Genomic DNA, 13,994 nt, shown 5'->3' on the forward strand with positions numbered 1-13,994 from the left:
AATAATGCCCCAGGTTGATAGCGTCTGGCTAATGCAGGGCGGACTGTAGCTTCTCAAATTAAGAAGGCAATGTGAGGAAGACTCACCTTTACTTACTTTTTATTTGAGTGTTAGTAAAGGGTGGAACTGGGGTTGTGGTGGCTGTTTTCCCTCCTCGTTTAGAGAAACCTCTTCCTGATTTGAGAGGATTAATTTATCTTTCTCCATGTTCATCCCTCCTACCTCCACTTAGTTCTCGTTTTTGGTGTGTTTTTTTTCCACTATTGTGCCTCCTCCCCCCTTACCTCTAAGTTTATTCCTGCAGCCCACTGCCTGGGACAAGTTTTATTGTGATATTTCCATTCATTTGGGTGTATCACTTCTGTCTGTATGTGTTGTGCCCAGAATTCAAAGTTCCCAAGACCCCCAGGGAGCCAGTCAGTCCGATGCAAAAGCAAAGAGTCATTTATTTCAAACCTAGGTTTGGCTCCCCTGCCACACTCACCAATGCAACGGTAAGCTCCAGTGGCCGAGAGAGAGAGACGCCTGATGTGACAGGGGGTTTTAAAGGGGGGTGGAGTGAGGGCAGGAGAGGGGACTGTGGGCCCTGCTGATTGGCCAGGCGCAAGTCGGTCATAGTGATGGCGTGCACTTCCCTTGATTATTATTGGTTAGTCCAGAGAAATCCTGGGTGTGGCTAGTAGCGGCTTCTTCCCGTGAGGAAGCACATGGTACCGTCCCAAAATGGAGGACCCAAGGCAAGATGGAAGGCGCACATGGCTCTGTCCCAAGATGGAGGACCCAAGGCAAGATGGAGGGCGCAGTCCTTGCCCGGCTCCTGCTGCTGCCACTCGAACTCGCCACAAGGCAGGATGGCCCCCCGCACAGCACCCGCAGCTGGCCTGCGGGCAGACTGGGACTCCAGCGCGTCTGGGCGGCACAGGCCCAGCAAACGGGGTGCGGCCGGTGGAGTGGCCCAGCTCTGGAGGAGCAGCATCCGCTCCGAGCAGGCCCGGCCATGGGGCCGGTGCACTGCAGCATGGCGGCCTCCCCGAGCTAGGGCACGCGCCCCACTCCGCTGCCGCCGCTGCTGCACTGGGCCCGGTCCGGGGGGGCAGCGGGCGGGTGGCAGCCCACGCCGGGCTCCCGCCGTGGGCTGGGGAGCCGATGCCCCCCCCCCATGGGGCCCAGCGGCTGGCCCACGCAGGCCCCGGCCCCCCCGACCGGGCCCCAAGGGCTGCATGGACCCCCGGCCCCAGCGCGGGCAAGCGGGGAGCCGACCACGGGGGAAGGGAGGGAAGAGCCAGGCGGTGAGGCCTTCCGCTCCCATGACCTCCCCCGCGGTCGGTTGCCGCCCAGCCCCACCCCTCGGCCCGCCGCCGCCGGCCACCACGCAGCCGGTCCGGACACTCGGACCCGCTCCGGGGAGGCCGGCGGCCGAGGAGGGATCCCAGAGCCCAGAGGCCAGACTCCTCCTCCCGCACCGCCCGGAGAGGCGGGCGGCGCGCCTTTCATATGCTGTTGACATGCATTTTAATTTCTTATCCTATTAAGATATTAAAAGAAGTTTGCACACTCAATACCTTTAAATTTATAAAATTACAGTAACAGCATCTTTTATTGCAACACAAAATTACCTCCTACTGATTATTTGGTGCTTAGGCCTCAGGTACTAAGGATTCAATGGTAAACAAAACAGTATACTAGTCCAACAAATAAATACAAAATTAATAGTTTCTTAGGAAAATCCATGAGTATGACCAAGAAGACACAAGTCCGAATAGACATGCACAGAGTGGGCTGAGAGAATTCTGGAATACTACAGACAGGCTTAAGGTTTTCCTCAAGACAGTCTGGGTTCATTCTCACACATGGTTAAACAAAGAATCAAAGCTCCCAAATAGAGCTGGAGAAAAAATATAAAGCAAGATTATCAAGCTTATTCTGATAATAGTAAAAAATTCAATAATGCATCCATAAAAGTCAATTTAAACCAATATAATCCCCAGGATGATTTAGGCACAAAATTTACCCTTATAAAACTAAATAAATTACTTTGAAATATAGACTTGATTATCACTCTCATAAGTTTTGTGAGAACATCTATACCCAAATAAATAATTTCGGTTCACTACTTACCCCTATGCCAATAAAACTGTATCTTCGATGTACAAGAAAATATTTAGCTTTATATTTTCTATGGCTTCAAGTCAAAGAAAGGTCAAAACACAGCTCTGCTTTATAATACTCTGGAAATTACTGTCTGATCAGTAAGGAGATCATTTCTATTATCCCCAATTCTCATATTAAAGTACAGGTTTAAGAAAAATGATCGTAGCCTGGGCTCCATATTGAATTCACATAGCATAGTCCACGGCTGGTGTTTTTCTACAGAACAAGTGTGAATAATGAAGTATCTTTCTAAAAGCTGGTTACCAACACCTTGGAATAACGCTCTACTCTTCATGAAGGGTTTGTGATTATAGAGTAATATGGAACCAACATCTGGAGTTCATGGCATTGGGCCTTTTGTAGCTACCACACATTTACTCCTGAGCTACTCTAGGAGTAGACTAGGAAGGAATCAGTTCTATATCTCAGGCAAGATTGGCAGTTTTAGGAAGCATATGACATGTATAGAGTTCCTGTTGCGTAGGTAAATTTTCACTGACACCTTGGCTGGTTGCTGGGGTCGTGCTCCTTTCTGTATTGCTGAGACCAGTCCTTGCCCACTACTTGTTCCTGGAAGTGCCTCTGCCCAGAAGTGAGTAGTCTGTAGCCTTTCACCCTCTCCTGTAACTCCTCATCCATATCCATAAGGAAACGATGTAGAATCTTGCACGCCACATTAAAAGATCCCTGTTTAACCTAGAATCAGTGTCCCTCCACCCAGTTTAGCTAAAATCAGACTTACTTTGGTCCTAAGTCTTTTCTGCTTTTATATACATCTCTGCATAAACTTTAAAGTTGATTTCTTAATGGACTATAGCTAGGAAACTTGTGAGAATATAACAGATTTTGAGGAAAATAATCAGGTTAATCAGAAAGCATGTCAGTTAGAAATTATGCTTCTTATTTTCCCTGTCCTCAATAGCCCAACATTGAAACTGATGTGGTTTAAAACATCTTGGATCCCCAAAATAAATTGTCTTAAATTAGGATGGCTGAAATTTGTGCATAGTTAATGTTGTACAATATAAGGAGAGAAAGGGCCTATAAAGAGTATTTTATGGCTTTACTCCTAAAATAATTAAATTCTAACTGTAAACATAATTAAATATTGTTCAACTTATGTTCTGTAAGAATAACCCAGAAATAAATTAGAACGTAATAACCTATAGGGGTCAGTATAAACTTAGAATTGGAAGAGCATATTCTGATAAAAGACAAGCTATGTCAGTGAAGACAGATTTTGGTATTTATTTTTTAAAAAAGGAACAAGCTATAATGTTAAAGGTACAAACACTCTCTTAAATTATTATCTTAATCATTAAAATAGCAAGTGAACAATTTTCTTTCTACACAGATTTTCTTTTTTTGCCCAAATCTGAACCAGTAATTCCCATGACAATCAGATATGTTTCTACTAGTGAAGCAGATGACTACAAAAATATAATATTTCAGGCAGAACATAAATAAATTTAGAGAACAAAAGCAAGCACTCATCATGTAAATAAAAAAGAGTAGAGAATTCAAGTGTTTCTAATGTTTAATATACTATTTTATAATCCTTGAGAATGATTACTTGAAGAAATGCTAATGGCATTTACAGAACATTTTGTATCTCAAGGGCAGTTAGGTAAAATATGTTTGGCACTAGGCCGATGTTGTTCAGTGGTTGAGCATCAACCCATGAACCAGGAGGTCATGGTTTGATTCCCAGCCAGGGTTGCGTACTACATCCCCAGGAGGAGGCATGGGGGAGGCAGCTGATCAATGATTTTCTCTCATCACTGATGTTTCTCTCTCTCCCTCTCCCCTTCTCTCTGAAATCAATAAAAAAATATATATATTTTTTAAAAATATGGAAATCATGTTTATTTTTTCCTATATTGATTTATAATTTTCTATTAAAAAACAATTATGTTGACAGCCCTAAATGAATAGCTGTTGCTAAACCTTGTAATATCAGCAATTGTAGAGAAACACAATCTATGACATTATCTATTGAGGAAAATCAGTAGGGTTTCCTTCCTACCTCCTACCCCATCCCCTAAATGCCAATAAAATAATAGAGCTTTAATGCAAAATATTAAGTTGAACTCTAGCTCACAAAGCAAAAATTTCATTTCCTATTTTGTTCTTCCTCAGTGATAAAAGGGTTATATGTAGTTTATTATGATGAAATATCTCAACATAACTTCACTTGTCTACTGAATGTGACCTGAAAACATTTGACCACCTTTCTATGTGCTGGGGAAGAACAAGTGACTTTCTTGGAAACAAAACTGCATCTATGGCTTATTTTGGAATTTAACTTAAAAAGTCAGAAATACAAGTTGCCATGAATTAGAACTTTCAGAAAGCTAGAGATATGTTGCCATGAATTTGTAACTAAGAAATACCTTGCAACCTTGAAGAATTTAAAAACTTTTCTTCTTAGCTTATAGGAATATCAAGGCAATTTAAAGGCTCACACCATTCAAATCATCTTCTATTCCAGAAGTCTTGATTTAGGAAATTGGGATTAAAGAGATGTGGAGAAGGAAGCAAGTCTTGCAGAAAGTATGGTTGTTTTGACAACAAAACCCATGAGATGCTTTCAATCACTGAAGAGAGAAGCAGGAAGATAAACAACTGAAAGAATAAAGCTTGATTGTGAGTATTATGTAAGTGAATAACAAAACACTTCACCCTCAGTATGATTGCCCATAATTCCATCATTATAGGTACATCTTATCTGTTATTTGTCGTTTTCAAAACCCCCAGGGGATTTTTAATTTAATATTTACTTACAAGTAAAATAAGATTTTTCAAATGCATTTATTCCTTCCCCAAAATGCTTGCGGCCAGTGTTAGTTGTTGCAAATGGATTGATTTTTTTTTTATTCTTTAAGAGCTTTTCAGTTCTTCTTCAACAATACCCTCTTCTGTATGCCTTGGTAGTGGAACAATGTCATAAATTCTTTTGACTTTCACAGCTTGACCTTCCTTCTGTAGTTAAAGTCAGAATGAAGGCTTCATAAAAATCAGGCATTATGCTTGAGAGATTTGTGTAGGCATTATATGTGCCAACCAATAAATATGGTAGCTCTTATATAAATAAAACCAATATTTTGTCTGAGAAAGTAAACAGCTGACTATTTTAAAAACCAGTTGTTGATTCTGCATATATTACTATTTAAATAGGTATTTCAATTCCAAATAAGAGTTTTGTTCTATCTACTGGTAGATGTTCAGATTTTACCTCCAAACTACATGTTAAGACACTTGCAACTTGAGTCAGAATGTTTAAGATTGAGAATCCTGACTTAATTTATAAGGTTATTGTTTATGTCCTGGGGTAGGGGAGAAATATTGAGAGTACCACATGCCAACAAAGAGTCTGGTGAACATTCATTCACAGTTTCTGCAGATTAGGGAGATCCTCTCCTTCAACACACGTATATTACCTCACCCAGAATGTTCATAATTACTGTAATGCATTGAAATGGTCAACTCTTCTTTTGTGAAAATAGACACAACTTCAGCTTCAGTGATAATTTATGTAATACCCTCAATAAGCTCCTTCTCCCCCTCCCCCCTATAAATTTGAAAGGCTCAATCAGATCTGTGTTGCTGTGTGTGTGTTTTATTCCTCAATAAATGTTTGGAAGATTTAGATATCTATTTTTAATTAAGCTATGTCTTTGAGCCAGTTTGGTCTTTCTTTGTAAAATGAAAATTTAATTAACCTTATCTTCAGGGACTTTATAATCTAGGTAGGAAGTTCCCTTACCACATACTAAGTTTTGACTACTAGTACCCAATTTAAAATTTAGTTTTTAAAACATTCTTTATAAATAAATCATTGACTGTTTCCTTTTTCTTTCTTTCCTAAAAAAAAAAATTCAATTATGAGTTTATCTTATAGAATCACCATTCAAACAATATTTGCTTTTTGTTCTTTACTAGTTTTTTATTAGTAAAGTTTGATTTGATTATGCAGTTAATTATTACAATGGTGACTCTCACATTTTGACTCCATGATCTTACATGGTCATGTATGTAATGATGGCAGAGCCTGTATTCCAACCACAATTTGTGTGGTTAAAAAATCCACAAACCTTGCAACATGATACCTTCTTCCTCTTTTTTTTTTTTAATATAATTTATTGATTTTTTACAGAGAGAAAGGGAGAGGGATAGAGAGCTAGAAACATCGATGAGAGAAAAATATCGATCAGCTGCCTCCTGCACACCCCCTACTGGGGATGTGCTCGAAACCAACGGACATGCCCTTGACTGGAATCAAATCCAGAACCCTTCAGTCCGCAGGCCAACGCTCTATCCACTGAGCCAAACCGGTCAGGGCCTTCTTCCTCTTTTTAGACTCTTCTATTATTCCTGCTGTACCTGCGGATTGTTGTTCTTTTCTATGCACTGTCTGGACATAGGAGAGGCAAACTACGAAGGTCAGCATCAGGACTTGGAAATTAAGGCATATCTAGGTTTAAGCCCTTGCACCCATTAGCAGTGGCACTTTGAGGAACTTTCTTAAGTGGTCTAAACCTGGGTTTCCTCATTTTCAAAAGAAGAGTCATGATAGCAGCCAAGTTTTTAATCTGAGGGTTAACTGGACTAATATCTATAAAACACTGGTACTGACTGCATTTGGCACTTTGGGTCAACTGGCAGGCTTCTGAGGGCTTAGGAACTTGACACCCTAATATCTTGAACCGCAGTTTCCTTTATATTGTCTTAAAAGTTGTCTTTGCAGATAAAATTCAGTGGAAAATTATGTTATTAAAACATTACTTGAAAAAATATATGAACTGCTTCTACTTAATTATCAGATATAATTGGTAATTAGCTCCGGTATGAGTTCTAGAAAATATTTCCATTAGTAGGAATTACAAGAAATGCATCCTAACATTTTGTATAAGGATACCTATGGGTGGCCATGTATATAGTCAGGGGTATTATCTGTGGGCGGGAAGTCCCAGGAACAGGAAGGAGTGTTCTCTTCAAGGCTCGCTCATTTCTCTTTAATGAGAGTTTCCCAATTAACAGTGCAACCATGGGGTGACGTAGTGTCTACTAGAAAGGAACTTTGCGTAGGTCATCGACTGCTGAAAGTTGCAAACTGCTTCCTCTTCTTGAGAAGGTCAGTTTTGGGGTGGTAAAGGAAAAAAATTAGGGGAACAATAATAGCTGAGAATCCCCAGTGTCTCACACTTCAGAGCTGTGGGTAACACAAAGATCCCTTAGTTGGGTATAATATATCCTAAAACCTACATTTTGAGATCTGGTCTTATTTAAGAAATTGCTGGGCACACTTCTATCCTCAAAATGACTCACTAGAGATCAAAAAAACAAAACAAAACAACAACAAAAAGACTCACAGCATTTCAAAAACACTGGGGATTTCACGGCTCAGTGTGGTTTGCAACAACCTTTATGCCTCACCACAAAAGAATGATGAATAATTCTATGTTTTAATAGCCTCTAAATCAGCGGTTCTCAACCTGTGGGTCGCGACCCCTTTGGCGGTCGAACAACCCTTTCACAGGGGTCGCCTAAGACCATCTTGCATATCAGATATTTACATGACGATTCATAACAGTAGCAACATTACAGTTATGAAGTAGCAACGAAACTAATTTTATGGTTGGGTCACAGCATGAGGAACTGTATTTAAAGGGCCAGAAGGTTGAGAACCACTAAATGAAATGTCATGTAGCTATGTTAGTTTACTCTGATTTTAAAATAACATGGAGACCGATCATGTTATGATGTCTACCTTCACATACAAATTATGCAAACATTATAACTATATAAAAATGGCCACAAACAGGAAAACAGTAAAGGAGTGGTAATATTTCAAAACATTGTCTCTAGTATATTTAGATGAAGAAACTGTGGTTCATGTGATTTTTTTAAAAAAACTTCACTATGTTTTTGAAATATTCTTTAGTGGACAGATTTTTTTTAAAAAAACCCACTATAATAAAATAATGTATTGAGTGCTAAATATGTGCAAAATCAGAGCTAGGTATAGTGGGAATAAAAAGATTAATAAGAGCTCGGCCAGCATGGCTCAGTGGTTGAGTGTCAACCTATGAGCCAGGAGGTCACAGTTCGATTCCCGATCAGGGCACATGCCCAGGTTGTGGGCTTGATTCCTGGTGTGGGCGTGCAGGAGGCAGACAATCAATGATTCTCTCTCATCATTGATGTTTCTATCTCTCTCCCCCTCTCCCTTCCTGTCTGAAATCAATAAAAATATATAAATAAATAAAAAGATAAATAAGAGAAAATGCCATTCTTAAAGAGTTGTGTTGTAGCATGGGAGATGACTTAGACAATACAGTGTAGGTTGTAGGATGTAGCGCGTGTTACAGGAGGGCTCAGAATAAGTGCTGTACAGATGTCGGCAAGAAGGGATTATGACTACGGCCTTGTGTTATTTTCTTTATTTACTTTTTGTGCATAAAGTTTGGCTTTAGACCAGTGAATAACAAAACTAAATCCATAAAATAGATCGGTGTGTACCTTTATTTACTATTCATATTTTAGAGAATAGGAACCTTGTTACTGGTATTTTATTGAATCTCTTTTCTCCCAGGTTTGGAAATGTGTTGTAAAGAAAGACAAAGGTAATTTAATTTCAACAGACCTGTTCTGACATGACTCTAATAAATTAGAAACACACCTGGGAATTACAGAAGCTTAAAGACAACTCTCAATTCATTTCCTGATCAAAAAATAAATTCACACTGAATTTTAAATATGAAAATAACCTTTAATGAGACTTATAGTGAGAATTTTAAAAGCTTCTATAATTAGGCAGTGGTTTATAGACTTCCAACGGCTGAACTCTTGACTGGTTGAGCATTTCTGAAGCATTAAAAAAAATACATCTCTTAACAAATATGAAATCTCATCCTACTCTTCCCAGAATGGTCATCTGACATCAAGATGGAAAGCATACATAGAGAATAAGAGGAGAAAGGACATCAAATATTTATGATACTTATCATTTCATTTCAATTTAGAACACAGTTTTCTGACAGTTATAGTTATATAGGTCACATGTAGACACTATTCAAAGTGTTTCAAGAATAGGATGGCAGAATGATTACAAAATAGAATTAAGCATTTTATTTTATTCCACTTTCATCCTTTATTTTAGGTTATAAAGAAAGACAAATATGGCAGGTGCACAATAACTAAATTGACAGGAAAATGGAGTTAAGTAGCTAGAGTTTAAATTACTTTATTCAGAATATACTGAATACAATTGACAATACTAGCATTTTAGGAATTACAAAAGAAGAGAACACAGGAATATTTTGATTGTGTTTTGAATTTATTCACATGGGAATTCTAAGAAGTTTACTTGAAGAGAAAAAAAGAAATTCTTTGGTAACTATACATGTATCTGTAGTGACCAATAATTCTAATATTGAATTTTTAAAGGAACGTTTTACATGACAAAGACATCATGCTCTAGCACACAGGTCTATTTCAATTGTGAGGTTCTGGGAACCTACAGCAGTGACTTTTCAACTTTCTTGGCAGCAACCTATGGATAAAAATACACTAAATGCACAGTAAGATAATCGAGTTCATTCCCTCCCTTTGAGGCTGAATCATGTGTTAGCCATCCACACAGATGTGAAGCTTTTCTATTCTTAAAGCTACTCTGATTCAGCTCGTCTGTAAAATGAGGCTAATAAGATTTGGCCTCATTAAAGTTAGGATTAAATCAAAGGATGTGGGTAAAAGACCTAGAATGTGTGTCTTACACATATGAGACAGTAAAAAGGAAAAAATAGCAGCTATTACTATTGTTGTTTTTAATAAGCCAATACAGTACCTCTTAAACCATAAAAACATTTCTTTTCAAGAAGCTTTTCCTCTTATATTTCTTTTAGACAACTGAATTCCCTATGCTACAATTCAGTCTATATCCAGCACTTAAAGGCAATGTCCTATAATTTGTTTATTTTTAACCCTTCTGTCAGTTTCTAACCTCTTGAGCTCTCTCAGGGTAGGAACACTGTCTTCAATTTTTCCCCCAGTTCGGAGCAGTGAGCCAGGCACACATGTATAACTAATATATAGCTACAATATTATTTTATTCCTTTTAAAATTGATTTTATTTTTGAAAAAGTAACACATACACGTAGTGTATAAGTCAAATATGTATAACCAAATACAGTAATTTTCTGTCAAACTCCTCCAATTCCTTTCCCCAGAGGCAATCACTATTGACCTTTCTAGCGATTTCATCTTCATGGGTGTACGTATTTCTCAGTACTATGCATATAGTCCTATATTTTTATTATTCAATTTTAAGTATTACCTATTGACTTTCTCATATGGTGATTAGGATTTAGCTCTTGAAATTTTCCATCTCTGCTTCCTCTCCCTATTTCTACAATCCAGTTACTTAAAAGTTGCTATCACGCTTTTGATCGTGTTCTTTTGTCTCTCAAATGTTCCTTTATATCTCTTATTTCTTTGAGAATATTTGAACTTTTTCTCCTTCTAAGGTAATGGCTGCTTGTTATATCTGTTATTCCTGTATTCACTAGAGTTCTTTGTACTTTTTGCTAGCTATTCCTTGGTTACTGCAATCCCCTTGTTAAAGTTAGTATTTCTTTTTTGTTGTTGTTAATCCTCACCTGGGGATATTTTTCCATTGATTTTTAGAGAGAGTGTAAGGGACAGGGAGACACAGAGAGAGTGAAACATCGATGTGAAAGAGAGACATCCCACACATGCCCTGACTAGGACCGGGGATCGAGCCTGCAACCTAGGTACGTGCCCTTGACCGGAATTGAACGGGTGACCCTTCAGTCCAGGGGCCAACGCTCTATCCACTGAGAAAAACCGGCTTTATTTTTAAATATAAAGTTAGTAATTCTTTATATTAAACTATCCCTGTTCAAATTGCTGTGATTCAGACCTGGCTGCTGCAGTCCCTTTGAGCCGAACTTTAAGCCCAAGGAGGCCGTCTGCCACCCTCAGGGTAACAGTGTGGTATGCACACTCTTCTCCATCTGCCCCTGACCATCTACCCAGTTCCCCCCCCTGGCTATCCTAACTGTTTTGTACTCTGCTCCTGTCCATCTCTAAACACTTATTGTTTTTTCCCAAAGTACTAAATTTCCTGTAGTTATCAGTGCTCATAAAGCAGGTCCATACTCCTGGGCCTTAAAATGCATGCCGTCTCCTCACTCTAGAAATAGCTTACCTCATCAGCATAGTCATCTGCCAGCATTGCTCAATGCCACCATTTCTGAAAAGACTCCCTGACCCTTCCTCTCTCTTCAAATTAGTTGTTTTTACCTTTTGCTCCCTTAGGGCACAAGCCATTCACAGGTCTGTCTCTCTGAATTCACAGTAAACCCGTTATCTTTCCTTCTGTTACCAGACTTAGCACGTTGCCCTTTAGTTATACATGAAGAACTTCATAACCTGTGTGAAATGGATGAATGTGTTTAATTTTTCAGAAATCTAATTTACAGTTTCTTCCATAGGGAAATAAACCATGAATCAAGTTAAGATTTTAGGAGAGGAGGAAATGTTAAATGGTAGGATGATGTTCCCTGGATGTGTAGCCTCATTTCCACTGCTGTCTCCACAATTACACCTGCTATTCCAGGGCAGCTGCGGCCAGCCTGAGCCAGCTTAGAGTTTTTCACAGCTCGTAAGACTGAGGCACAGTGAGACTTCCAATTTAATTGGGGTAAGGTGACACTTCTAATTTAGGCAAAACAAATTGGCAGTGTATTGCAGTTCTCTGGTGAACATTTACATTTATAGGTCAACAGGTGTGATGGAGATTCTGTAGTTTTCAAAAAAAAATTCAGAATTTAGCATGTTATAGAAACCTTAAATTTGTCAATTTAAGATTCTATGGTACTGACCTGAAATATACTTGGGTTAGAATTTTACCTAGACCTGAGGACTACTACATCAGACTACTATGACTACAAACTACTTGATTCTTTTGGATGGAAGTAAAATATTAGCCACAATAACGGCAGAAAAAATTAACTCCAACTATGAAGCAAAGGGTCCTGGATTTTCCAGGTACTGTCTCAAAGATCTTCTTTGAAATGCAGATATTTAAATATGTGTTAATTAAGTTCCTATTTTGTTCAAACATTGTGCACGTTGGTAGAGATATAAGGTTAAATAAATCTTAGAGTACACAAGTTATTTTGGGAATGACTCACAAAACATACCGATGCACTTATTAGGCACACAAAATATTACCAATACTTGCATTTGACTAATATTTATACTCATTTGAAAAACTTGCATTTAGTTTTTATGTAACTATAGAATGGGACAAAAGTAGCTTTACAGGTTGTTCATGTGGAAGATAAAATAAATAATAATACAAGAATAAATTCTGTGTTTCATGGAATCACAACTGTAAATCTATCTTTGCCCTATCTTTTTAAGTAAAGAAACATTACTGACATTTATTTGTTTAAAAGCATATATTTAACATCACATTGATTTTGTTAAGCCTATGCTATATTATCTTACACATTTTTAAATTCTAACTTGCTTGGCTTTACATGTAATTAAACAAATTGAAACCACCAAAGGAGAGAGAATCAAGGAAATAGATATGACATTTTAAGCACAGTTCTTCCGAAGTACTATGGCCTGTAAGGCCATTAGGTTTATCTCCACGATTTACACATTAATTTCTTCATGTATTTATTCATCAGACATTAGACCACTTATGTGTCAGGCAGTAGGCCAGGCATAAGATATATAAGATGGGGTGGTCACTGTCTTCAAGGACCTCACAGTTTGATGGAAAGACAATGACTACACATAGCTCATGGTTTGATTAGGACATTTAGCCAAACAGTATCATGAGATTAGTAAAATGAGATTAAACCTGACCTGTGTTACTATAAGAACTCTATGGTGGAATACCTTTTTCCTGGGATGAGGGAGGCAGGGTTGGAGAGACCTCAAAGAAAAAGCAATAAAGTGACAAGATCCTAAATGTGGGCCTTGAGTTTGGGCTTATTATGTTTATATGTTGTCCTAGGAATTTATAGTTACGCTCTATTTCAAACAGATTTGCAAAACAAAGGTAATAAAGATGTTCAGATTTGTGAGTTTGTCAAATCTTCCCAGAAACACAGCACCCATTTGCTGTGAAATATCAATGAAAACACGCGCGCGCGCACACACACACACACACACACACACACACACACACACACCACAGAAACATTAAACACACACAGCACTGAGGAAAAATTAAAAGTTTTTTTCATTTTAGATGGGAAAGACACACACTTACTTTAAATGCATTAACTGGAGAGAAACAGAAAAGAGCATAGTTAGGGGGAAAAGATAATTCATTGTACAATTTATGATAAAGGGGTAAAATTTCGTGGGCAGAAATTACCTTATGATGATGTACAAAGAAAGGAGACATGTGATTGATGGCAAATTAACAAATATTGTTTGAGTTAGAATGAAATGTGGATAGAAACCGTAAGAGCCAGGAAGATCGATTGTACTTGAATTGCAAGTGAAACGAGACTGGGGAGCTCTGGACAAAAGTAAAGCCAGGGTTCAACCAAGACAGAGGATTTGGCAAATGAGTTAGCAGCACATATGGTGATTGCATAGCCAGGGTATCACCTCATTCCTCAAATAGCCCTAGTCATTTTGTGGAAATAAAAAGTTAATTACTACATCACACTCTGATTTGGAACCACTATAATCCTATCACAACTTTTCTACATGGAGGAAAGAATAGACTTTTAAAAAAGCAGTTTCTTGGTAATGAAATTTAAAACCTCCTGGGGAACACAGATTTC

Source organism: Myotis myotis, unplaced genomic scaffold, assembly GCF_014108235.1.
Source record: "Myotis myotis isolate mMyoMyo1 unplaced genomic scaffold, mMyoMyo1.p scaffold_m19_p_7, whole genome shotgun sequence".
Taxonomy (NCBI): Eukaryota; Metazoa; Chordata; class Mammalia; order Chiroptera; family Vespertilionidae; genus Myotis; species Myotis myotis.